Here is a 25,143-nt window from a genome sequence, read left to right as displayed (position 1 = left end):
GGTTAAAAAACATTTGAAGACATAATGGCTAAATATTTTCCAAACTTGATAAAAAGTATACACTGAAACACCCAAGAAGCTCAACAAAACTCAAGCACAAGAAACATAAAAAGGAGATATCAACAGTACATTTTAACCAATATTATTAAAACTAGTAATAAAGAGAACAATTTTTTTTTAAAAGAGGAGGAGGCTTTCTGTTCTAGTTTTGATCATAGATTTTAATCATGTTTCAAAACTTTTTTCTAATTTAACTGGACCTTCTTCTCATTGTGTATATATTTATGCCAAATCCTCCAGCTCTTAAGCAATTAATTCTTGCTATTTCCTTAGTGTGACCAGACAGGGGGTTCTTTTTTACTTTATGTTTTACTACTATTTTCTTGTACATAGATTTTTTTTTTCTTCTTTTTTTTTTTTTTAGAAAGAGAAAAAGAATAATAAGAAAAAGAATAAAGAAGAGGAAGAAAGAGAAAGAGGAAGAGGGAGAGAGAATGGGGGTATTGCTTTGTTGCCCGGGCTAGAATGCAGTCTAAACATGGGTATGCCTATAATTGTCCTTAATAATGGAGACATGAAAGAAAATGAGGGAAGAGAGTAACAAACAAGGAGCCAACCAACATTTCGTTTAAACTTCTAAGTTGATATGATGTGGTACTGATAAGAGTGTACATTTTGTGTAAAGTGGAGAGCTGTATAAATGTTAATTACGTCCACTTGTTCCAGATCTGAGTTCAAGTCCTGGACATCGTTGTTAATTTTCTGTCTCATTGATCTGTCTAATATTAATGTTGAAGTCTCCCACTATTATTGTGTGGGAGTCTAAGTCTCTTTATAAGTCTTGTATGTCTGGGTATTCCTGTATTGGGTGCGTATATATTTAGGACCTTTAACTTTTCTTGTTGTTGCATTGATTCTTTTATCATTATATAATGTCCTTCTTTGCTTCTTTTGATCTTTGTTGCTTTAAATACTATTTTATCAGAGGCAAAAATTGTAACTTCTGCTTTTTATTTATTTATTTTTGCTCTCTGGTTGGTTGGTAAGTCTCTCTCCATCCCTTGTTTTGAGTCTTTGTGTATCCTTGAATGTGAGATGGGTCTGGATGCAGTATACAGTTTTAGTTTTTTGTCCAAATTGCCTGTCTGTCTTTGAATTGGGAAATTTAGTCAATTTAAATTTAGAATTAATAATGATATATGTGAGTTGAATACTGCCATTTAATATTAGCTGGCTATTTTGCCCGTTAGTTGATGTAAATTCTTCATTATATTGATGTTCTTTACTTTTTGGTATTTTTTAGAAAGGCTGATACTGTTTGTTCGTTTCTATGTGTAGTGTTTCTTTCAGAAGCTCTTGTAAAGCAGGCCTGGTGGTGATGAAATCTCTGAGTGCTTGCTTGTTCACAAAAAACTTTATTTTTCCTTCACTTATGAAGCTTAGTTTGGATGGATGTGAAAGAACTTTGGATGGAAGAAAGAACTTTCTTGGTTGAAAGTTCTTTTCTTTAAGGATGTTGAATATTGGTGCCCACTCTCTTCTGGCTTGTAGGGTTTCTGCTGAGAGATCTGCTGTAAGTCTGATAGGCTTCCCTTTGTGGGTAACCTGACCTTTCTCTCTGGCTGCCCTTAGTATTTTCTCCTTCATTTCAACCCTGGTGAATCTGACGATTATGTGCCTTGGAGTTGCTCTTCTTGAAGAATATCTTTGTGGTGTTCTCTGTATTACTTGGAGTTGAATATTATTCTGCCTTACTAAGTTGGGAAAATTTTCCTGAATAATATCCTGAAGCATATTTTCCAACTTGGATTCATTCTCTTCGTCACATTCATGTACACCTATCAAGCGTAGATTAGGTCTTTTCACATAGTCCCATATTTCTTGGAGACTTTGCTCGTTCCTTTTTATCCTTTTTTCTCTAATCTTGTCTTCTAGTTTTATTTCATTGAGTTGGTCTTCGATCTCTGATATCCTTTCTTCTGCTTGATCAATTCGGCTGTTAAAACTTGTGCGCCGGGCGCGGTGGCTCACGCCTGTAATCCCAGCACTTTGGGAGGCCGAGGCGGGTGGATCACGAGGTTAAGAGATCGAGACCATCCTGGTCAACGTGGTGAAACCCCGTCTCTACTAAAAATACAAAAAAAACTAGCTGGGCATGGTGGCGCGTGCCTGTAATCCCAGCTACTCAGGAGGCTGAGGCAGGAGAATTGCTTGAACCCAGGAGGCGGAGGCTGCGGTGAGCCGAGATCGCGCCATTGCACTCCAGCCTGGGTAACAAGAGCGAAACTCCGTCTCAAAAAAAAAAAAAAAAGTAAAACTTGTGCATACTTCACGTAGTTCTCGTATTGTGTTTTTCAGCTCCATCAATTCACTTATTTTCCTCTCTAAATTTTGTATTCTTGTTGACATTTCATCAAACCTTTTTTCAAAGTTCTTAGTTTCTTTAGATTGTGTTAGAACAAGTTCTTTTAATTCACAGAAGTTTCTTATTATCCACGTTTTGAAGCCTGCTTCTGTAATTGGAACACACTCGTTCTCCATCAAGCCTTGTTTCGTTGCTGATGAGGAACTGGGATCCCCTGCTGAGGAAGAGGCGTTTTGATCTTGGGTATTCTCAGTCTTTTTTGACTGTTTTCTTCCCTTCGTTGTAGATTTATCCATCTGTGGTCTTTATAATTACCGTCTTTGTAATTGGGTTTCTGAGTGGACGTCCAACTTATTGATTCTCAGCACCGAAATCTGAGCAACCCACTGCACCGACTAAATCAGCGGCATTAAGATTGATGGTGCTTTTCTGACTCTGCACCAAGAACCGATGCTCAGAGGCGCCGGCAAAACCGCCTTGCCGGTCACAAGAGTCGCGCTGGCGACCCGTGGGGCTCCTCCGCTGGGAATCTCCTGGTGCGTGAGCAACAAGAATTCATGTGAAGGTGTGGCGTCCTCTCATTCTTTGCGTTTTCACTGGGAGCTACAATCCCGAGCTGCTAGTGATCAGCCATCTTGGATCTCTCGAGAACAATTTTTACAGCAGCTAGAGAAAGAAAGACTTGCAAAAAGAGCGAAGGTAAGGATGATAACATATTTCTCATTAGAAATAATGTGAGATAGAAAACAGTGTAGAAACATTTTAAGATACTGTAAGAAAAATATCCATCAAAATAGAATTTTTTTTTAAATCACTTTTAGAGATAAGTCTAACTATGTTGCATAGGCTGGACTTGAACTCCTGGCTCAAGTGATCTCCTCACCTCCTCCCAAGAGACCAGGACTACAGGTGTGTGCCACTATGCCTGACTTTCCAAGAATTTTTTTATCCCCAGAAAACACCTTTCAAAATGAAGGCAAAATAAATGTTTTTTCAGATGTATGTAGAGCCAAAAGAAGACTTGCACTTAAAACACAATGAAAATAATACCATGTGGAAATTTGGATCTACACAAAGGAAAGAAGAACCCTGGAATTGGTCAATATAAACACTCCTCTTCCTATTTTAATTCTTTAAGACATAATCAGTTATTTAAAGCAACAATAATAATGTCCAGGGGTGGCGGCTCACGCCTGCAATTTCAGCATGGGAGGCCAATGCAGGAGGATCACTTGAGGCAGAGAGTCTGAGACCAGCCTGGGTAACATAGCAGAACCCACATCTACAAAAAATTTGAAAACAAAAATAGCTGGAATAAAAAATAGTATTTAATTTTTCTTAATTTAAAAATAAAAATAGCTGGAATAAAAATAGTATTAGAGGTATGTGCCTGTAGTACTAGCTACTCAGGAGGCCAAGAGGAGAGGATCACTTAACCCTAGAAGTTCAAGACTACAGTGAGATATGACTGCACCACTGCACTCTAGCCTGGGGGACAAAGCAAGACTCTGTCTCTAAAAAAAAAGGTAAAAAAACAAAAATAATGATGTATTGTAATATTTACAACATGTAGAAGTAAAATTGCAACAATAGTATAAAGGAAGAAAGAACAAATATACTGAAGTAAAATTCTTAAACTACGAGTGAAATAATATAATAGACTTGAAGGTATGTGACCTTCAAAGATGTATATCATAAACACAAAAGCAGAGTTTCTCAATAGAGGCACTATTGACATTTGGAACTAGATAACTCTTTGTTGTGAGGGCTGTCCTGTATATAGAAGGATGTTCTATGTAGTAGCATCTTTGGTCTATGATATGTAGTATAAAGTAGCATCCTTGGCCTCTGCTCACCATATCTCAGTAGCACCTCTTCTGTTCTAACAATTTAAACTGCCTTCGGACTTTATTAAATTCCCCTGGTGATGGGAAGGGAAGGGGGCAAAACCACTTTCAGTTGAGAATCACTGGGATTAAATAATTCAAGACAATGTGGTATTTGTTGTAAGATGAACAAATAGATCAGTGTTACAGAACAGAGTCCAAATATGGACCCAAATGTTTATGGTCAATTAATTTTCAACAAAGGTGATTCAGTTGATAATGATGGTCTTTTTAACAAACAATGCTAGAACGATTTGCTATCCATATCCCAAAAAATTAAAAAATTAAAACTTCATATCTCACATTATGGTAAAGTAACTAAAAATGGATCGTGAGCATAAATACAAAACTTGAAACTATAAAACTTCCAGAATAAAACATACAAGAAAATTTGGGGAACCATCGGTTAGGCAGAGATATCTTAGACAATGCACCAAATAACACAACCCATTGAAGAGAAAGGTTATATTTTTCATCAAAATTAAAAATTTCTTTTCTTTGAAAGATTCTGTTAAGAGAAAAAAACTGAAAGGCCTTGAACACAGAAGATATAAAGAATACTCCACATTCAATTGTGAGAAGATAAACCCAATAAAAATGAGCAAAAGCCAAATGAGCAAAGGTATACAAATGGAAAATAAGCTTATGTAAAAGTGTTGAACATCATTAGTTTTTAGGTAAATACACAAAACCACAATGAGCTATCACTTCACATCTGCCAGAATGACTAGAATAAAAACATGTATAATTTCAAGTGTTGGTGAGAATGTGGAAAAACTGGAATCCTCACGAACTGCTGATGGGCTTATGCCTGTAATCCCAACATTTTGGGAGGCTTAGGTGGGAGAATTGATTGAGCCTGGGAGTTTAAGGTGGTAGTGAGCTGTGATTGTGCCACTGCACCACTCAGCCTGGGCTACAGAATAAGACTCTGCCTCAAAAAACAAAACAAAAAAAAGTTAAGCATACATTTACCATATGACCTATAATTATAACTTTGGCATGTACTGAAGAAAAATGAAAATGTATGTACGTCCACACAAAGTTTGGCATGCAATGTTTATGGCAGCCTTATTCATAATTACCAAAAAAGTAGAAACAAGCAAAATGTGAATCAACTGGTGAATGGATAAGCAAAATGCTATATAACCATAAGATAGAACTACTATTCAGCAATTTAAAATAACAGACCATCAAACATGCTATAATACGGGTAAAAAGTGAAATGAAAGAAGAAAGATGTAAATAACCACATATTACATGAGTGTGCTATATGAAATGTCCAGAAAGGCAAATCTGTTAGAAAGAAAGTATATTAGGATTGTCTGTGACTGGAGATAGAAATGGGGATTCACTCTGCAAAGGTGTGAGAGATTTTTTCAGGGGAGAAGATGATGGAAATATTCTAAAACTGGATTGAAGTAATGGCTGTATTCTGTAAAGTTTCCAAAAATCATTAAATTATATACTTGAGGTGTATATATTATACCTCAAAGAAGCAGTTTTTTAAAAAATAGATCAAAATTTATGTACAATTTTTTTTTCTAATTAAGGCTTTTTTAGATACTGTTTTTTTAAATTGCATTTTAGGTTTTGCGGTACATGTGAAGAGCATGCAAGATTGTTGCATAGGTATACACATGGCAGTGTGATTTGCTTCCTTCCTCCCCATCACCTATATTTGGCATTTCTCCCCATGCTCTCTCCCCCCAACTCCCCACCCCTCACTGTCCCTCCCTATTTCCTCCCGACAGTCCCCAGTGTGTGATGCTCCCCTCCCTGTGTCCATATGTTCTCGTTGTTCAACACGTGCCTATGAGTGAGAACATGCGGTGTTTGAATTTCTATTCTTGGGTCAGTTTGCTGAGAATGATGGTTTCCAGGTTCATCCATGTCCCTACAAAGGACACAAACTCATCATTTTTTATGGCTGCATAGTATTCCATGGTGTATATGTGCCACATTTCCCCTGCCCAGTCTATCATCGATGGCCATTTGGGTTGGTTCCAGGTCTTTGCTATTGTAAACAGTGCTGCAATGAACATTTGTGTTCATGTGTCCTTATAGTAGAAGGATTTATAATCCTTTGGATATATAACCAGTAATGGGATTGCTGGGTCAAATGGAATTTCTATTTCTAGGTCATTGAGGAATCGCCACACTGTCTTCCACAATGATTGAACTAATTTACACTCCCACCAACAGTGTAAAAGTGTTCCTATTTCTCCACATCCTCTCCAACATCTGTTGTCTTCAGATTTTTTAATGATCACCATTCTAACTGGCATGAGATGGTATCTCAATGTAGTTTTGATTTGCATTTCTCTAATGACCAGTGATGATGAGCATTTTTTCATATGTTTGTTGGCCTCATGTATGTCTTTTTTTGTAAAGTGTCTGTTCATATCCTTTGCCCACTTTCAAATGGGTTTGTTTATTTTTTTTCTTGTAAATCTATTTTAGTTCCTTGTAAATTCTGGATATCAGCCCCTTGTCAGAAGGGTAGACTGCAAATTTTTTTTCCCTTTCTGTTGGTTACCAATTCACTCTAATGACTGTTTCTTTTGCTGTGCAGAAGCTGTGGAGTTTGATTAGGTCGCATTTGTCTATTTTGGCTTTTGCTACCAATGCGTTTGGTGTTTTGGTCATGAAGTCCTTGCCTATGCCTACCTATGTCCTGAATGGTTTTGCCTAGATTTTCTTCTAGGGTTTTTATGGTGTTAGGTCTTATGTTTAAGTCTTTATTCCATCTGGAGTTAATTTTAGTGTAAGGTGTCAGGAACGGGTCCAGTTTCTGCTTTCTGCACATGGCTAGCCAGTTTTTCCAACACCATTTATTAAACAGGGAATCCTTTCCCCATTGCTTGTTTTGTCAGGTTTGTCAAAGATCAGATGGTTGTAGATGTGCAGTGTTGCCTCTGAGGCCTCTGTTCTGTTCCATTGGTCTATATCTCTGTTTTGGTATCAGTACCATGCTGTTTTGATTACTGTAGCCTTGTAGTATAGTTTGAAGTCTGGTAGGGTGATACCTCCAGCTTTGTTCTTTTTGCTTAGAATTGACTTGACTATGTGGGCTCTCTTTTTGTTCCATACGAAGTTTAAGGTGGTTTTTTCCACTTCTGTGAAGAAGGTCATTGGTAGCTTGATGGGGATAGCATTGAATCTGTAAATTACTTTGGGCAGTATGGCCATTTTTACAATATTGATTCTTCCTAGCCATGAGCATGGAATATTTCTCCATCTGTTTGTGTCGTCTCTTATTTTGTTGAGCAGGGGTTTGTAGTTCTTTTTGAAGAGGTCCTTTACGTTCCTTGTTAGTTGTATTCCTAGGTATTTTATTCTCTTTATAGCAATTGTGAATGGCAGTTCGTTCTTGATTTGGTTCTCTTTAAGTCTGTTATTAGTGTATAGGAATGCTTGTGATTTTTGCACATTGATTTTGTATCCTGAGACTTTGCTGAAGTTGCTTATCAGTTTCAGGAGGTTTTGGGCTGGGACAATGGGGTCTTCTAGATATACAATCATGTTGTCTGTAAATAGAGACAATTTGACTTCCTTCTTTCCTATTTGAATACCCTTTGTTTCTTTTTCTTGACTGATTGCTCTGGCTAGAACTTCCAATACTATACTGAATAGGAGTGGTGAGAGAGGGCATCCTTGTCTAGTGCAATATTTCAAAGGGAATGCTTCCCGTTTTTGCCCATTCGGTATGATATTGGCTGTTGGTTTGTCATAAATAGCTTTTATTATTTTAAGATACGTTCCATCCATACCTAGTTTATTGAGGGTTTTTAGCATAAATGGCTGTTGAATTTTGTCAAAGGCTTTCTCTGGATCAATTGAGATAATCATGTGGTTTTTATCTTTGGTTATGTTTATGTGGTGGATTACGTTTATAGACTTGTGTATGCTGAACCAGCCTTGCATCCCCGGGATGAAGCCTACTTGATCATGGTGGATAAGCTTTTTAATGTGCTGTTGCAATTGGCTTGCCAGTATTTTATTCAAGATTTTTGCATCTATGTTCATCATGGATATTGGCCTGAAGTTTTCTTTTCTTGCTGAGTCTCTGCTGGGTTTTGGTATCGGGATGATGTTGGTCTCATGAAATGATTAGGGAAGGATTCCCTCTTTTTGGATTGTTTGGAATAGTTTCAGAAGGAATGGTACCAGCTCCTTTTTGTATGTCTGGTAGAATTCAGCTGTGAACCCATCTGGACCTGGGCTTTTTTTGGGTGGCAGGCTATTAATTGCTTCCTCAACTTCAGACCTTGTTATTGGTCTATTCAGGGTTTCGACTTCTTCCTGGTTTAGGCTTGGGAGGATGCAGGTGTCCAGGAATTTATCCATTTCTTCCAGGTTTACTAGTTTATATGAATAGACATGTTTGTAATAATCTCTGATGATCGTTTGTGTATCTGTGGAATCTATGGTGATATCCCCTTTATCATTTTTTATTGCATCTATGTGATTATTCTCTTGTTTCTTTTTTATTAATCTGGCTAGTGGTCTGTCTATTTTGTTGATCTTTTTGAAAAACCAGCTCCTGGATTTATTGATGTTTTGAAGGGGTTTTTGTGTCTCTATCTCCTTCAGTTCTGCTCTGATCTTAGTTATTTCTTGTCTTCTGCTATGTTTTGAGTTTTCTTTTTTTTTGATCTTGCTCCTCTAGCTCTTTCAATTTTGATGATAGGGTGTCAATTTTAGTTCTTTTCTTGCTTCTCATATGGGCATTTATTGCTATTTATTTTCCTCTAGACACTGCTTTAAATGTGCCCCAGAGATTCTGGTATGTTGTGCCTTTGTTCTTGTTGGTTTCAAAGAACATCTTTATTTCTGCCTTCATTTCATTGTTTATCCAGTCAACATTCAAGAGCCAGTTGTTCAGTTCCCATGAAGCTATGCGGTTCTGAGTTAGTTTTTGAGTTCTAAGTTCTAACTTGATTGCACTGTGGTCTGAGACACTCTTTGTTATGATTTCCATTGTTTTGCATTTGCTGAGGAGTGATTTACTTCCAATTATGTGGTCAATTTTAGAGTAGATGTGATGTGGTGCTGAGAAGAATCTATATTCTGTGGATTTGGGGTGGAGAGTTCCGTAAATGTCTGTTAGGTTTGCTTGGTCCAGGCTTGAGTTCAAGTCCTGGATATCCTCGTTAATTTTCTGTCTCAGTGATCTGTCTAATATTGACAATGGTGTGTTAAAGTCTCTCATTATTATTGTGTGGGAGTCTAAGTCTCTTTGTAAGTCATTAAGAACTTGCTTTATGTATCTGGGTGTTCCTGTATTGGGTGCTTATATATTTAGGATCGTTAGCTCTTCTTGTTGCATTGATCCTTTAACCGTCATGTAATGTCCTTCTTTGTCTCTTTTGATCTTTGTTGGTTTAAAGTCTATTTTATCAGAGATGAGAATTGCAACTCTTGCTTTTTTATGCTCTCCATTTGCTTGGTAAATCTTCCTCCATCCCTTTATTTTGAGCCTTTGTGTATCCTTGCATGTGTGATGGGTTTCCTGGATACAGCACACTGATGGGTTTTGGCTTTTTATACAGTTTGCCAGTCTGTGTCTTTTGATTGGGGCATTTAGCCCATTTACATTTAGGGTTAATATTGTCATGTGTGAATTTGATCCTGCCATTTTGATGCAAGCTGGCTGTTTTGCCCGTTAGTTGATGCAGTTTCTTCATTGTGTTGATGCTCTTTACCATTTGGTATGTTTTTGGAGAGGTTGGTACTGGTTGTTCCTTTCTATGTTTAGTGCTTCTTTCAGGAGCTCTTGTAAAGCAGGCTGGTGGTGATGAAATCTCTGAGTACTTGCTTGTTCGTAAAGGATTTTGTTTCTCCTTCACTTATGAAGCTTAGTTTGGCTGGCTATGAAATTCTCAGTTGAAAGTTCTTTTCTTTAAGGATGTTGAATATTGGCCCCCAACTCTCTTCTGGCTTGTAGGGTTTCTGCTGAGAGATCTGCTGTGAGTCTGATGGGCTTCCCATTGTGAGTAACCTGACCTTTCTCTCTGGCTGCCCTTAGCATTTTCTCCTTCATTTCAACCCTGGTGAATCTGATGATTATGTGCCTTGAGGTTGCTCTTCTTGAGGAACATCTTTGTGGTGTTCTCTGTATTTCCTGGACTTGAATATTGGCCTGCCTTACTAGGTTGGGGAAGTTTTCCTGGATAACATCCTGAAGAGTATTTTCCAGCTTGGATTCATTCTCTCCATCACATTCTGGTACACCTATCAAATGTAGATTAGGTCTTTTCACATAGTCCCATGTTTCTTGGAGATTTTGTTCATTCCTTTTTACCCTTTTTTCTCTAATCTTTCCTTCTCATTTTATTTCATTGAGTTGATCTTCGACCTCTGATATCCTTTCTTCTGCTTGGTCAGTTCAGGTGTTGAAACTTGTGTATGCTTCATGAAGTTCTTCTGTTGTGTTTTTCAGCTCCATCAATTCACTTATATTCCTCTCTAAATTTTTTATTCTTGTTAGCATTTCGTCAAATCTTTTTTCAAAGTTCTTAGTTTCTTTGCATTGGGTCAGAGCATGTTCTTTTAGCTCAACAAAGTTTCTTATTACCCACCTTCTGAAGCCTGTTTCTGCCAATTCATCATAATTTATATTCCACATTTTTCACTAAAAATCATAACATATATATTTGTTATTGTCATTCACAACAACTTAAAAACACTTTTTCTAATAACTACTTAATATTCCTGTATATACATATACCCAAAATTAATAGTTTCCCTCTAGATCATTCGTAATTTTAAAAAATAATGCTGATGCTGAGGCAGGAGGATCTCTTGAATCCATGAGTTTGAGACCAGCCTGAGCAGCATAGCAAGATTCTATCTCAGCCAGGCATGGTGGCTCATGCCTGTAATCGCAGCACTTTGGGAGGCCTAAGCAGGCATATCACTTGAAGTCAGGAGTTTGAAACCAGCCTGGCCAACATGGTAAAATCCCATCTCGACAAAAAAAAAAAAAAAAATACAAAAATTAGCTGGCATGGTGGTGCATACCTGTAATTCCAGCTACTCCAGAGGCTAAGGCAGGAGAATTGCTTGAATCCAGATGGCAGAGGTTGCAGTGAGCCAAGATCACACCACTGCTCTCCAGCTTGGGCAGACTGCATCTCAAAAAAAAAAAAAAAAAAAAAAAAAGGAAAGAAAGAAAGACTCCATCTTTACCAAAACACACACACACACACACACACACACACACACACACACACGGAAAAAAAAATCAGCCAGGAGTAATTCTAGCTACTTAGGAGGCTAAGCTAGGAGGATCTCTTGAGCCTAGGAGTTTGAGGTTACAGTGAGTTTATTGCACCACTGCACTCCAGCCTAGGCAACAGAGCAAGATACTGTCTTCACAATAAAATTAAAATTAAATCAATACTTAGTTTAATCTTTTTGTTCATATTAACTGTGTGACCTTGGACATGTTCTTTAACCTCTCTTAGCTTTAATATTCTCATAGGGTCTGGGTGTGGTGGCTCACGCCTGTAATCCCAGCACTTTGGGAAGCCGAGGCAGGCAGTTCATCTGAGGTCAGGAGTTCAAGACCAGCCTGACCAACATGGTGAAACCCCCATCTCTACTAAAAAAACAAAAAATTAACCAGGTGTGGTGGCACACGTCTGTAATCCCAGCTAATCAGGAACCTGAGGCAGGAGAATGGCTTGAATCCTGGAAGCAGAGGTTGCAGTGAGCCGGGATCACACCATTGCACTCCAGCCTGGGCAACAAGAGCAAAACTCCATCTTAAAAAAAAAAAAAAATTATCATAAAAATTATGGGCTTAATAGTTCCTGCTGGCTGGGTGTGGTGACTCACGCCTGTAATCCCAACACTTGGAGGCCGAGGTGGGTGGATCACATGACATCAGGAGTTTGAGACCAGCCTGGACAACATGGTGAAACCGTGTCTCCACTAAAAATACAAAAATCAGCCCAGTATGGTGGTGTATGCCTGTAATCACAGCTACTTGGGAGGCTGAGGCACAAGAATCACTTGAACCCAGGAAGCAGAGGTTGCGGTCAGCCGGGATTGAGCCACTGTACTCCAGCCTGGGTGACAGAATAAGACTCTATATTAAAAAAAAGAGAGAGAGAGTTCCTGCCTCTCTTAGGTACAATGTGGCTGTTCTAAGCATTATATAAAATCAAGTGTGAAGCATTTAGTATGGAAATGTCAAATACCAATTAGATGTTAGCCATCATTACTGTCCTCAACAATCATTATAAAATTTCAAATTTGTGATTATTTTCTCAGAATAGGATCATGTAAGTGAAATCCCAGGGCTCATTTAAAAAATCCTGCTCTCTAAGTTAGAAGTAGCAAAAAACATTCTTGGCTTTTTTCCAGTCCCTATTCTGATACTGGGAACCCAATGTGGTTCATCAGCTTTTTGCTCTGATGCCTTGGTCTGACGCCTCTGAGAGCTCCCTGGCTCTATGCTTCCCATTCTCTCCAACTAACCCCATCAGTCTTGTGATTTATCTCCTACTGGGAGATGGACTGTGTACCCTTGGATAAAAATAGTGGACAAAAGAGCAATGAGTGATAATGAATGTTATTCTTCCTCATAAGTAACATAGCTGCCTTTTCCTAGGATCGCTAGTGTCTAAACACAGAGAATTGGAATACGGGGTCTTCAGGATTCTCTAGAAAGTCCAATTGGGAAAAATTGTTGGTATTTGTGTGTTGAAATCTACAGAGCAATTTGCATGTGGTTATGCTGCCTGAATTTCTTAACAGGGTGGACAAGGCCCTCCGTTCTTTATCCCCATGTACTTCTCCAGCTTTGTCTCTTGCTACCACCTCCCTGCAATGTGATGCTAAAATCATACAGCCATTCTTGCTGTTTTCTCAAATGTGCCATGCCTTCTCTCCCACAAGGCTTTGCACATCATGTTCTCCTGCCTTGAACACTCTCTGCTTACCCCTGCTTCCTTCATTTGGCTAACTCGTACTTATGATCCAGGCATCCTCTTAAATACTACATCTTCCTGGAAATTTTCCTGTCCCCGTGTCGGAGTTTGGTGCTCCATAGTTAAGCTCCCATGGCACCCTGTCATTACCCTTACTGGATCTAAATTGCCTGTTTATTTGCCTTCGTCCTGATCACACCATGTGGCAGCCACGGGGTTGCATCGCTTTGATCTCCCTTCAAGGAAGAACTGGCTATTTAGCTACAAGGAGTGCAGTTAGCTGACAGCTTCCAGCTGTTAATGCCTTCAAGCTCTGCCTCAGCTTTCAAGCTGAAGCCAGGATCTTTTTGGGTGGCCCCAGCCAATGACTGAGTATCACAGTGGCACCAGGGCCAACTCAGGACTCCTTTAGCAGGAAATCTTTGGGTTGGCTGAGACTTCATCAGATCTCCATTGTGGTCTGAGGCCCTCTCTTCCTCATCCTGCTTCCTCCCTCTTTCCTTTGACAGGTGCCATATCTGCTTTTTGGCATAAGGGATTCCCCTGTCCAATCCTGCTTCCTCAGCCTTTCATGTTCATGGCTTACTCTTCAATAAGCCTCCTGAAATCCTTCCTTTGACACCCGCATCTGCTTTCTGGAGAATCTGAGTAACACAGACAATGAGCTCTTTAAAAGTAGAAACTTAGGTGATGGGGAGGAAGGCAGCAAATCACACTGCCACGTGTGTACCTATGCAACAACCTTGCATGTTCTTCACATGTACCCCAAAACCATTTTTAAAATGCAATAAAAAAATAAAAATTTAAATTTAAAAAAAAGTAGAAACTACATTCTTATTCAAATTGTACCTTCAGCTCCCAGAAGAACACACAGTAGGATCTCAATAAATATCTGTGAAAGGATTGAATGAATGAATGAACACTTAAGATAGTGTTCAACATTGAATGATGTTTTGTTCTTATATAATTCACAGGTGCTGGTCAACATTCAAGAACATTCTGATTTGAAGACTCAGATTCATTTATAAAATGCACTGCAAAATGACATAATTACACATTTTTCAAGTGAGTATTTTCCAACGGTTGGATTTATGCCAAATATATAATTTACCCCTTAGGATAATCCCATGGGCTAATATAGTTGAGCATGAGTCATAATAGATATTTGTACTTGAAATTACACAACAGCTATAAAACTGTTATTTACTATCAAAATAGCAAATTTAAAATATTACTGCTTATGCGTGGAAATCCCATCTAAATGTTGTTTTATAGAATAAAATCCAAAAGCATTAAAAACCTTTCAAAATCTAGGCTCTATTTATTTGGCACTTGCCACACTACTGTGTGTCTGAAATATCTAGCTAGCTAACTCCTCCACTAGATTGTAAACTCCTTGAGGACAAGCAAACCATGCCCTTTTCTGAATCTTATTGCCCCCACTTCAGTGTAACCCTGGCATCTAACAAGGGCTGTGTTGCATTGGAGAATATATGATTTTTAGTACCTCAGTTGAAATACAAGCTTTATCACTTCCTAATTGTGGCCTTCAGCTTTCTAAAACTTATCCTCATTTTTCTCACCTTTAACCAAATCTCATAAGAATTTGTAGTGAGAGTTAGAGATATTTCCTTCCCTTCCTTTCTCTTATCTTTTTTCCCTCTCCCTCTCTTCCTCTTCTGACCTTCCTTGCCTTCCTTCCTCCCTCTTTCTTTCCCTTCCCCATTTTCTCCCTTCCTTGCATCAATTTTAAAATTAATTTTATTAATTGAATAAAATTAAAACTCATTTTAATCAATAAATTAATAATAATACATTGATAAAGTTTTATTAACCTACCAAATATCATTAAATGTCTACTATGTCCCAGGCACTGTACTAGGTACTTTGGAAGCAGCAGTGAGTGAAACAGACAAGGCTTATGCCCCCTATGAACTTTCTCAGTGGGGATGAGGGTTGCCAAAAATAATTACCCAAATAATGAATATGTGCAATAATAGAAGTGGGAGGGTGGCTAAAAAATAATGCCCCCAGAGAATATTCATGTCAAACTCTGGCGCTTATGAATGTGATTTTATTTGGGAAAAGGGTCTTCAAAGACATGATTAAAGATCTTGAGATGAAAAGACAATCATGGCTTATGGGCAGGGGTGGGGCTCAATGCCATCCAAAGATCCTCACCTGAATCCTTTTAAGTCACACAGAGGAGAAAACACACAGAAGGGGAGGAGGCAACATGACCACAGAGGCAGAAATTGGAAAGATGCAGCCACAAACCAAGGAATGCTGGAGCTACCAGAAGCTGGAAGAGGTAAGGAAGCATTCTCTCCTAGAGCTTTAGGAAGGAACATGGCCCCACCAACACCTTTATTTTGGATTTCTGGCCTCTAGAACTGCAATAAAATACATTTCTGTGATTTTGAGCTAGCAAGTTTGTGATAAATTGTTACAGCAGCTGCAAGAAACTAACAAAAATGAATAAAATAAACAAGGATCTGGGGATCTGGGAAATGACCGTGCAGAGACCTCAGTCCTCTCCATGTTTTCCTGCTTTCCGTATTCTATGGCATGTCAGAATATTGTCTCATTTTCTAGACTCTACATTTTTCCTTCCCTGATTGATACACTCTCACCTTGCCCTTGCCTAGAAAGTGAGAGATGAATTCCCACAGGTTTAATTTTAACCCCTTTTGCTGTGGATTCTCTGCAGTCTATGCTTCATATTCTTAAAATAACGCCACAGAGCTCTATCAGCCTGGGTATTTATAATGACAGACAGAGGACGGCTGCAGAGGCATGCCTGCAACTCCCTAACATGCTTTTACACTTTACTGTGATGTGGCGTAAAGTATACAGGCAGACGCCATGAGTTCTGCGTTTCAGTTCAGCTTTGACACCAATTGATTGAGTGCTCTTTGACAAGTCATTTAAGGTACTTATGCCTCAATTTCTTCATGTGAAATGAAGGTTTCTCTGTCTTTAAAAATAACCATAATTCCATACTCAGTTTTTTGTTTTACATTTGTGCAAAAACATTTATGTAAATTGACTTAGGGTCCTATATAACTAATTCTGTAAGACGTTCTGCAGTACACATTATCTAAAAGGAGGAGAATCTGTACTCTTAGGTACTGTGCCCATCTTGGTGCACAAATGATTCCCCATAAATCAGATGTAGAAGTAACACAAGTCTTGACTGTGCCCCCAGAAATCACAACTCAAAAGTCAACCTTTAGGAATTCCTTTACAAAAAAAAAAAAAAAAAAAAAAAAAAAAAAAAGTTGTTTCATGGTGGAATTTCCCTTGGTAAGCTTGAACAAGTAGTATAAGCAAAGTTATTCAACCAGAAGAGATTCACCGTCATACTTCCTTTATGAGTTTGGAAATAAACAGGCCCTGGCTGGTGCCTGTAGATTATTCATTATTATTATTATTCATTATTCTAGCACATCTCTGGGTCTGTGCTCTAGGCAAACCAAGTCTAAACACATTTCTTCCCTTACTCTTCTTCCTCAGCCCTGTCAGCTGTATGACACAAGATAATGTTAGTCATTCATATAAACTAGTAGATATTCATCAATTACCCACTCCTTTTGCTTGCTGCAGAGATAGAAATGTGTGACACACGAATGGCTCTCGACATCAAAGAGCTTATCTGTGCAAAGATAGCCAAGGATTCATGTCAGCAGCATGTTGTGAGGGCCGATGTAGGAGTACTTGAATTTGTTATAGAAGCAGATTGCAGGAAGCAAATACTCTGGTTTGCTAGACTGGAAGTTAGCCCATTGATCTGAGCTTTCCAATTCACCATTGTGTTCCCAATGCCTAAGACAGTTTCTGCAATAAAGCAAGTGTTCAATAGATACGAATCATGTGGTTAAATGCATGGTCTGAACTTGGTAGGGTTGGACAGAAGAAGGTTCCCAGAAGAAGAGAAGCCTGAGTTAGGGTTTGAAGGATTAAGAGACATTCGGTGATAGAAGGCAAGAGGAAACTTCGAGAGATACTGTAAGCCAAGTGCAGAAATAGACTTTTTGTAGAAGCAAAAGGAGAATGTGGATGCTAAATTAATGCTGAGATTGATTCTTAAAAGGTTAATGTCCTTTCACCTTATAGCTTATACATTGTTGAATAGCGAGAGTCTGCTTCTAACATTGGTTAATTTTGGCACTGGAAGCAGGACTTTCAAGGACCTGGGAGAGATGCACAGCCTCCCTCTGAGGCCGATCTGGAACAACCTTTCCAATCAGGTGCCAAAGTTTCTATGTGGCTCTAAAACCTCCAGCTACGTAGTGGGAATCTCTTGTTGGGACCACAAGGTTTGTGTGATTATTAGCTACTGAGCCGAGAAGGTATCATTTCACGTTACTATGAACTGGGTCCGTGACCCGAGAACATGTGCCTTTGAGAACTGTCCCAGGGAGAGGCCATTTTCCAGAATTATCTAGAAACTATCACAGGGAATGACCAGGACTGCAGCAGGATCCCAGCCCTTCCTAGCCCTCTGTGATTTTTCTCCCTGCATTTCGTTCTGAAGATTTAAATGTCCAAATCTGGTCTTGCTTCTTTGCTTACTTCCTACGAATTGCCATGGAGTCAGGTGGCACAGCAAAAGGTAAATTAAATACAAAGATGCTCTGTTTCAGATCCACGTGGCTTCTATGACTCACTGAATCAGAACTAATATTTTCACTCTTTGCTAGAACGAATATTTTTACTTTTTGGCGAATAGTTTTGGTGAAAACTATTCACCAAAGTTCTTTGAGCTACCGCATTTCTCTGTCCTTAACCTATATCTCAATTTCTATACTGGTATGTTTGCATCATGGAAAGTCAAATATCAGACTATCTATTAGTAGGGTGCTTGGTGTGTGGGGCAAAGCGCATGGGGCATTGGCTTCAAAACAGCAGATCTTGGCTTCAGATTTGATTCTGTCATTTATCAGCAATGTGGCTCTCCCCTGACCAAGCTTCATTTTCCACCAGAGTAAAATGAGAGCAATCATATCTCACGTATCATCCTCACAAGTTTATTGAGAAACTTTTAATGAGACCATGCATTGAAACAGGATTTGTAAACCTGAAGCACATAAACATGTAAGGAATAATTATTTTCATTTTTGCATCTTCTCTACACATATGGCAGTCTCAAATGACTTAGTACTTTTGTTCCAGTAAACAAAGAGCGACTGAACTCTGAAGACTTTTATAAAAGCTAAGCCAGAAAAGTGCTGTCAGTGTCCTTTAAATTTCATAATCTCTTAGAATTTGCTTCTATAGCTTCTTATCTTTTTGCCAGTTCCTAAATATTCTTGCTCTTGTGACTAACACTCTGGAGCACTCAATAAATGTCTGCTGAATTAATATATTAATAACTCAGTGTTTATTAGTCAAGATAGTCCTAGTCGTGCTGCAACAACAGATATACCCTGAAATCTCAGTGTCTCAGCCCAACAAAACTTTATTTCTCACTCCTGTAAAATCTGATGCAGGCTATGGGATAGGGCTAGGCTCTTAAAGACTCAGAGGACCAGGGTTCTTCTGTATTATGAATCAAGACAATAGTTTCCGAAGTTGCTTCAGGGAAAGAAAAAAAAGATGGAGAAAGCTCTAGGCTTTTAACTGCCATGGCTTACAAATGTCACTTCCACTCACTAATTGGCCAGAACGAATTGTACAGCCCAACCAAACTGCAAAAGAGGCTAGAAAATGTAGAAGAGCAAATGAAATATTTGTTGAGTGCCAACTTCTCTGAAACACGATGCCTTCCCCCTCAGTAAGAGTTGTTGTCTGTTACGTCCCCAATACAGACTGCAGGGAAATATAACAATACATAAGACAAAGGCCAGGTGCAGTGGCTCACACTCGTAATCCCAGCATTTTGGGAGACCAAGGTGGGGGGATTGCTGGTGTCCGGGAGTTTGAAGCCAGCCTGGGAAACACAGAAAGATTCTAGCTCCAAAAAAAAAAAAAAAAAATCAAAAAATTAGCTAGGCATGGTGGCACATGCCTATAGTCCCAGCTGCTCAGGAGACTGAGGTGGGAGGATCACCTGAGCCCAGGAGGTGGAGGCTACAGTAAGCTGTGATTGTGCCACTGTACTACGTTCTGGGCAACAGAATGAGACACTGTCTGAAAAAAAAAAAGGACAAATTCCCTGATTTTTTGGAGGGCATATCAAGGTGAAAGAGTAAGAACATTTTAGCTACATTTTAGTTTCAAAGTATCATGTACTATTTATCCTTCCATTTCAATAATTGTTTGTCCTTCTACTTCAACTGTGCTGTTTGTGAGGGTGTCAAAGTTTGTTTAAAGAATAAGGCAGGGACCATCCTAACAGCACGTGCTTCTCCCTAGGGAAATGAGACTTGTGTCTCTTGCTTCAGCGCCTGTCTCCTGGTCATGAGGTTCAAAACTCCCTGTGATTTCAGCTGGGAAGATGGCAGAGGAAAGGAAATCCAGTGTCTTCCAGCTGGACTTGTTTAGATTGGCACAGTCTTTGTAAGCAGCTGTGACTTCAGAGCTGCTGGAAAATGTGCTTATCACCCTAGAGGACTGAGTGGGAAGGATAAGATCCTAGCTGACAGAGTCTGAATGACAGCCAGTGGAAAATCGGCCTCAGCCTTTCGGTAGGTGGGTGGGAAGAAGATACGGGGTCCAGCCACAGGGTGTGAGCAAGCTGTGATATTATCTTTATTATTGTAGCCAGATAGAATAGAATCCTAAGACAGATAGAATCTTAGCCAGATAGAATGGAATTCTGGCGCAGTGGCTCACACATGTACTCCCAACTACTTGGGAGGCTGAGTCAGGAAGATCATTTGAGGTCAGGTGTTCAAGAACAGCCTGGGAAGAACAGCAAGACTCCCATATCTAAAAATATATAGCTATAGTCAGGCACAGTGGCACGTATCTATAGTACCAGCTACTCAGAAGGCTGAGGCAGGAAGAAGGCTTCAAGCTAGGAGTTTGAGGCTGTAGTGAGTTATGATCATGCCACTGCCCTCCAGGCATGGTGACAGAGCAAGACAGTCAATAAAAACTAAAACTAAAACTAAAAAAGAAAAAAAGAAATGGAAACTTAGTTTTCATTGAGTCAATGAGAAATAGATGCAGTTATGTTTCCTTCTTTGCCGTTTCCCCTTGTCATTGAGTTTCTTTCCAGCCTAAAGGGAAAATTTCTTTTCTTCTTCTTCTTTTTTTTTAATGTCTGCCAGAACCCTGACACCAGTCTCTGGGCTGACTTCACCCAACATGACTTGCTTCTCCGATGCAGACTGGCATTTCTTGATTCTCTGCCCTTCACTTAAAACTTATACTACATGTTGTTAACATCTGTTTCCACCACTTCTGTCTCCACTTGGTCTTATATCACACGGGCCAGAAAGCTAAAAATTATCTTCTCAGTCTCTTTGGCCAGTTTGATGCAGTTTAGAGTCCATCAATGAGTTGTATGTTAATGAGACTGGAAAGTGGGAGGAAAGAGTGACATTCTTCTTAGTGTCGGTATTGGCTGATGCACACGCTTGTCAAATGAGAGCTTGTGCAGTCACCAGAAAGCTGGTGTGAAAACCGATGTGAGGGTGCGGGGCAGCTGTGATGGTGAATGTGGTTTCCGGCAGCCTCCTGAACTGGGTGGCAGCTGCAAGAGAAGCCCCGAAAAGCTGCATGTCTCACCAGTTGCTAGGTGATGCTGACAGTGCTGGTCCAGGAACGACACACTGAGAACAACCGTCTGAAGCAATAAAGACATTAAGATAAAAGAATCTTGCTCCTATAAATTATTTGGGATAATTAAGGTCTCAAATCCCCTATTGAATTTGTCATTGGAGACCAGACCACTTTACAGTGACTTCCAGGAAAAAAAAAAAAACCCTCATGGGAAAGCCCTGATGCATTTCAGCCAGCTGCATGGGGTTGAGAGCTAATTAGCAGGGAAGCTAGAATGGTCTTGCTTTCCCAGGCGCGTTATCCAGTAAACCCAGAGACAGTGGGTTGTTGAAGAAAATTATACAGATGAGATCCAGAAGCCGCCATTTCACTGGGGGAAGATTTTGCCTTTTCATTAGAGAAGAAAGCTAACATTTCCCATCTTTCCTTCCACCAAAAGTAGGCAAGCATAAAACCAAAGCCAATTTCTTACAATTTAGTAACCTCAGTACCAACCAATTATATTCCCGGGACATGAGAAACAGCTGTTGTAACATTAGAGCTCGAACAGTTTCATCTCAGCTATTTAAGGAGATAAAAGAGCCAATATTTTCATTCCCTTGTGATATTATCAAGACATGATAAACAACCAGGACCATAGTATTAATTACATTAATTTGGAGAGGAGAGAGACCACTTTAATTGCTCCAAGCTGGACAATAATTTTTTATGGGCAGACAATCATTCCATAAATTCACATTAGAGAGAGTACTTTGTCTTATTTTATCAGCAACAAAACTTCTGGAAGCAAAAAACCACCACCATCCTCTTTTAAGGTAGACTTCAATAGAAAAAAAAAAAAATTCTCACTGTTGATACGTATCAGTTGCTCAAACCTGACACATTGAGCTGTTTGGTAAAAAGAAACATAGGGAAGGTATTTGTCCTTAAAGAATTCATAATCTAAAAAAAGAAGTAGTGCCAACAGCTAGATTTGACTACTTTCTTATATGTAAAACGTATATGAAGAGTGTGTTGCCTCTGTCTCGGGATTAAGATCAAATGAGGGTGTGGGGAAAGCATTAGGAAGAATAGCTAATAGGTGCTGTGCTTAATACCTGGGTGATGGATTGATCTGTGAAGAAACCACCATGGCACACATTTATCTGTATAACAAACTGCACACCCTTCACATATATCCCTGAACTTAAAATAAAAGTTGAAGAAAAAAAAAGAAGATCAAATAAATGATGGACATCAAAATGCTGTCTAAGTCATATACCCTAAAAAAGCAGAAGAGAAAAGGGAAATATTTTTTGAATGCCTTCTACATTTCTACATGAGGCACTGAGCTAGGTGCTTGACTTACATGATCATATTTTAAAACACATAAGGAACTTTAGGAAGAAATAAAAACATAAAAAGGAGAAAATACAATAGTGAAAATGCCAATTTTGTCAACATGGAAATTATTCAGATAACACTCAATTTTTTCAATGTGGAAGTTATTCAGACAAAATGTATGACTCATACTAAGTAATAATATATATGTTAGATACCAAAAGAATCCTCTGTCACCCCCAGAACCTGTTAAGTGGCCACATTCTGAAATCACTCAAGCATATACATTATAGTCGGGTTAAGTAATCTACTAAGACTCCTGGGATTAAAAACTGCATTCAGCTCCAATGTTTGGGATGGAGGAAGATGGATGGAAAGGCCCTGGAGAATTAGGAGTGGCTCCAAGAAGTGGGTCCTAAGAGCTGTTGGATGCAGCAAGTGTTGGTGTGGCTTTGAATTCACAGTTGATAATTCAGGGCCCAGGGGATTCCATCAGGTTTCTAGAAGCACTTGTTCTAGAAAATCCCTATGAACAGTGCTGATATTGTCACATTTGCCAGATTCTCCTTCAGGTTCTGCCCAAGCTACTACGAAGCAGTTGTGGGGAGTGGATCTTCCAATGCTCGGAATGCTCTGGAAACTTGAATTGAGGATGAGAGCAGTTCGGCATGGGACTAGTACCAAGGCACACCACAGAAAAAGGGGTTGGAAGAAATTGAAGGAACACTCTGTGGTTGTGCATTTGCCATTGCAGAATTGGGGACACTGCCATAAATGGGGAGCACTCGCTGGAGAATGAAAAACTTTGAATGTTGCAAAGTTCTGAACCACAGGGCTCCTTTTTATGTAGCAATACTTTCATAACATATGTATCCACTGGGGAATTGCTTGAGTAAAATGTAGAGCAACTATGAACACACAGAACCACTCAGTAAAACTGCGTATATCAATATGGTAATGTGTGAAATATATTGTAGAGAGAGAATTTCTATTGCAAACAGTATTGTTTTATATGATCTCACTTGTATTTAAAAAGACAAAAATATGAATATAAAAGTACTGTGAGTGTATATGTGGAAATATTGACATTGTTTATCACTTGATAATGGGCATGGGGGGTATACCCATACCCATTATAATGAGATAATGGGTATCTTCTTTATGTTTTCTGAATTTTCTACAGTACTATATAACCCGTAAAAAACATAACCGGAATTACTTTTCAGAACCGGAATTATTTTTCTTATCTTCAGGGTAGCAGTATATAAAACTTGTTGGAAGCTTACCATGCCACATAGGATTGCACCTTTGTGAGGTCATTTTCTCACAATGGGGAAATAAGGTTGTTCTTTAATGAGAGGAGGTGTTACTCCAAGGAAGCAAGCGAATAAACATTAATTGTAGAATTTCATGTGCTCTTTCTACTACTCCTAAGTCATCCGGAAATTCAGCTCTTCCTGACCTCTACCTATAGCCTTCATTTCGGAAGCAGGCAATAAAATTAGGAAGAGGATGACCGGGGAGGAAAGAGACTGGTATTGACAACGTCATGACTATAGATAGACACACAGGTGTAAGTTCATGTCTGCTCCTGAGTCTGAGTTACTCTGGCCAAAAAATCTTTTTCTAAGTGAAGATAAATGAAAGCTGTATGGGTAATACTAAAATTGCTTTTTAAAAAAACCTTCGTTTTAATTTAAATATACAAAAAGGGATGAAATGCAGTATACTCAAAAAGCTAGACACCCTGTAGACCTAAAAAGCAACTAGACCTCAGAACAATAGATCTTACAAGACAATCATGTCTACCCAAATGATTCCCCACAAAATGCCATCTACTCCTGTTTTATGATGTGCTGAAGAGACAATGGTATGACTCTCATCCAGATTTGGTTTTGGTTTCTTGTTAAGCAATTTTTTAAAGCTGAATTGGTAGCAAAGACATTGTATCAATCTAGGTGCTCGTCAACAATGCATTTGGATAAGGAAAATGTGGTATATACATACCATGGAATACTACACAGCCATAAAAATGAAAAAAATCAGGTTCTTTGCAGCAACGTGGTTGCAGCTGGAGGCCATTATCTTAAGTGAACTAATGCAAAAACAGACAACCAAATGCTGCGTGTTCTCACTTATAAGTGGGAGCTATGCATGGGGTACACATGGACATAAAGACAGGAACAGGAGACACTAGAGACTACTTGAGAAAAGAGAGAGGGAGTGGGACAAGGCCTGAAAAACTACCTACTGGGTACCATGCTTAGTACCTGGGTGCCAGGTTCAATTGTTCCCCAAACCTCAGCATCATACAATATACCTTTGTAACAGACCTGCACAGAAGAAACTATCCATGGCCTATTAGATATCCCACCCTTATTCCTTGCTAACACAGTCCGAATTGTGTTTGTGTATTCAGCAGCAACATGCTGGGGAAAGCAGGCTTTGCACTGGTGGATTACTGACAGTCTGACTCATGGTCATTGCATTTTCTTTTGCTGGTGGTAGTTAGGTGTGTGATCTGCTTCTGGGTAATACTGGAAGGGTGAGTATTCTGGAACAATTTTTGTCTTTGACAAGAAAGCATGTAGCACAAACAGAAACTGCTGCGACTTCGCTTTCTTCTTGCTTTTAGTTGAGGTAACAAAGATACCTGGAGATGGAGTAACATTAGTGCGGACATCTCGGACACATTAAAGATACAAAATGGGAAATCTGCAAAACTCTAGACTCTTTATGATATTTTCAATCTGCTCCACAAACTAATGCCAATCTCTAGACCACCTGTTAAGTGAGAAGCACTGATCAGACCTTTTGTTTAAGCCACTTTTAGTTTGGAGATGCTATTACTTGCATCAGAAACAAGCCAGAGAAAGAAAATATTACAACTCTCTTTAGTATCCTATTTTGATCTGTTTTTTTTTAAAGTTTGCTCTTCATAATCATTTCAGACATTAAA

General features: G+C 39.0%; 1 protein-coding gene across 7 annotated transcripts in view; it reads left to right on the top strand.

Moving 5' to 3' along the window:
• The window catches only part of SAMD12 (sterile alpha motif domain containing 12), a 509,648-nt gene that overhangs the window by 466,020 nt on the left and 18,485 nt on the right, over positions 1 to 25,143 (top strand). For 5 of the 7 annotated variants that reach the window (XR_012514162.1, XR_012514159.1, XR_012514160.1 and 2 more), the window contains 3 exons: positions 2,652 to 3,064; positions 14,168 to 14,258; positions 15,390 to 15,504. The gene's annotated coding sequence lies outside the window, so the exon portion shown is untranslated. The remainder of the gene's footprint in view (positions 1 to 2,651; positions 3,065 to 14,167; positions 14,259 to 15,389; positions 15,505 to 25,143) is intronic. The other 2 variants (XR_012514164.1, XR_012514161.1) reach the window with 2 other exon arrangements.

This window comes from Saimiri boliviensis, chromosome 15 (genome assembly GCF_048565385.1).
Source record: "Saimiri boliviensis isolate mSaiBol1 chromosome 15, mSaiBol1.pri, whole genome shotgun sequence".
Lineage (NCBI taxonomy): Eukaryota > Metazoa > Chordata > Mammalia > Primates > Cebidae > Saimiri > Saimiri boliviensis.
Note: the sequence above shows the minus strand (reverse complement) of the source record. Positions and strands in the feature narration are given on the sequence as shown.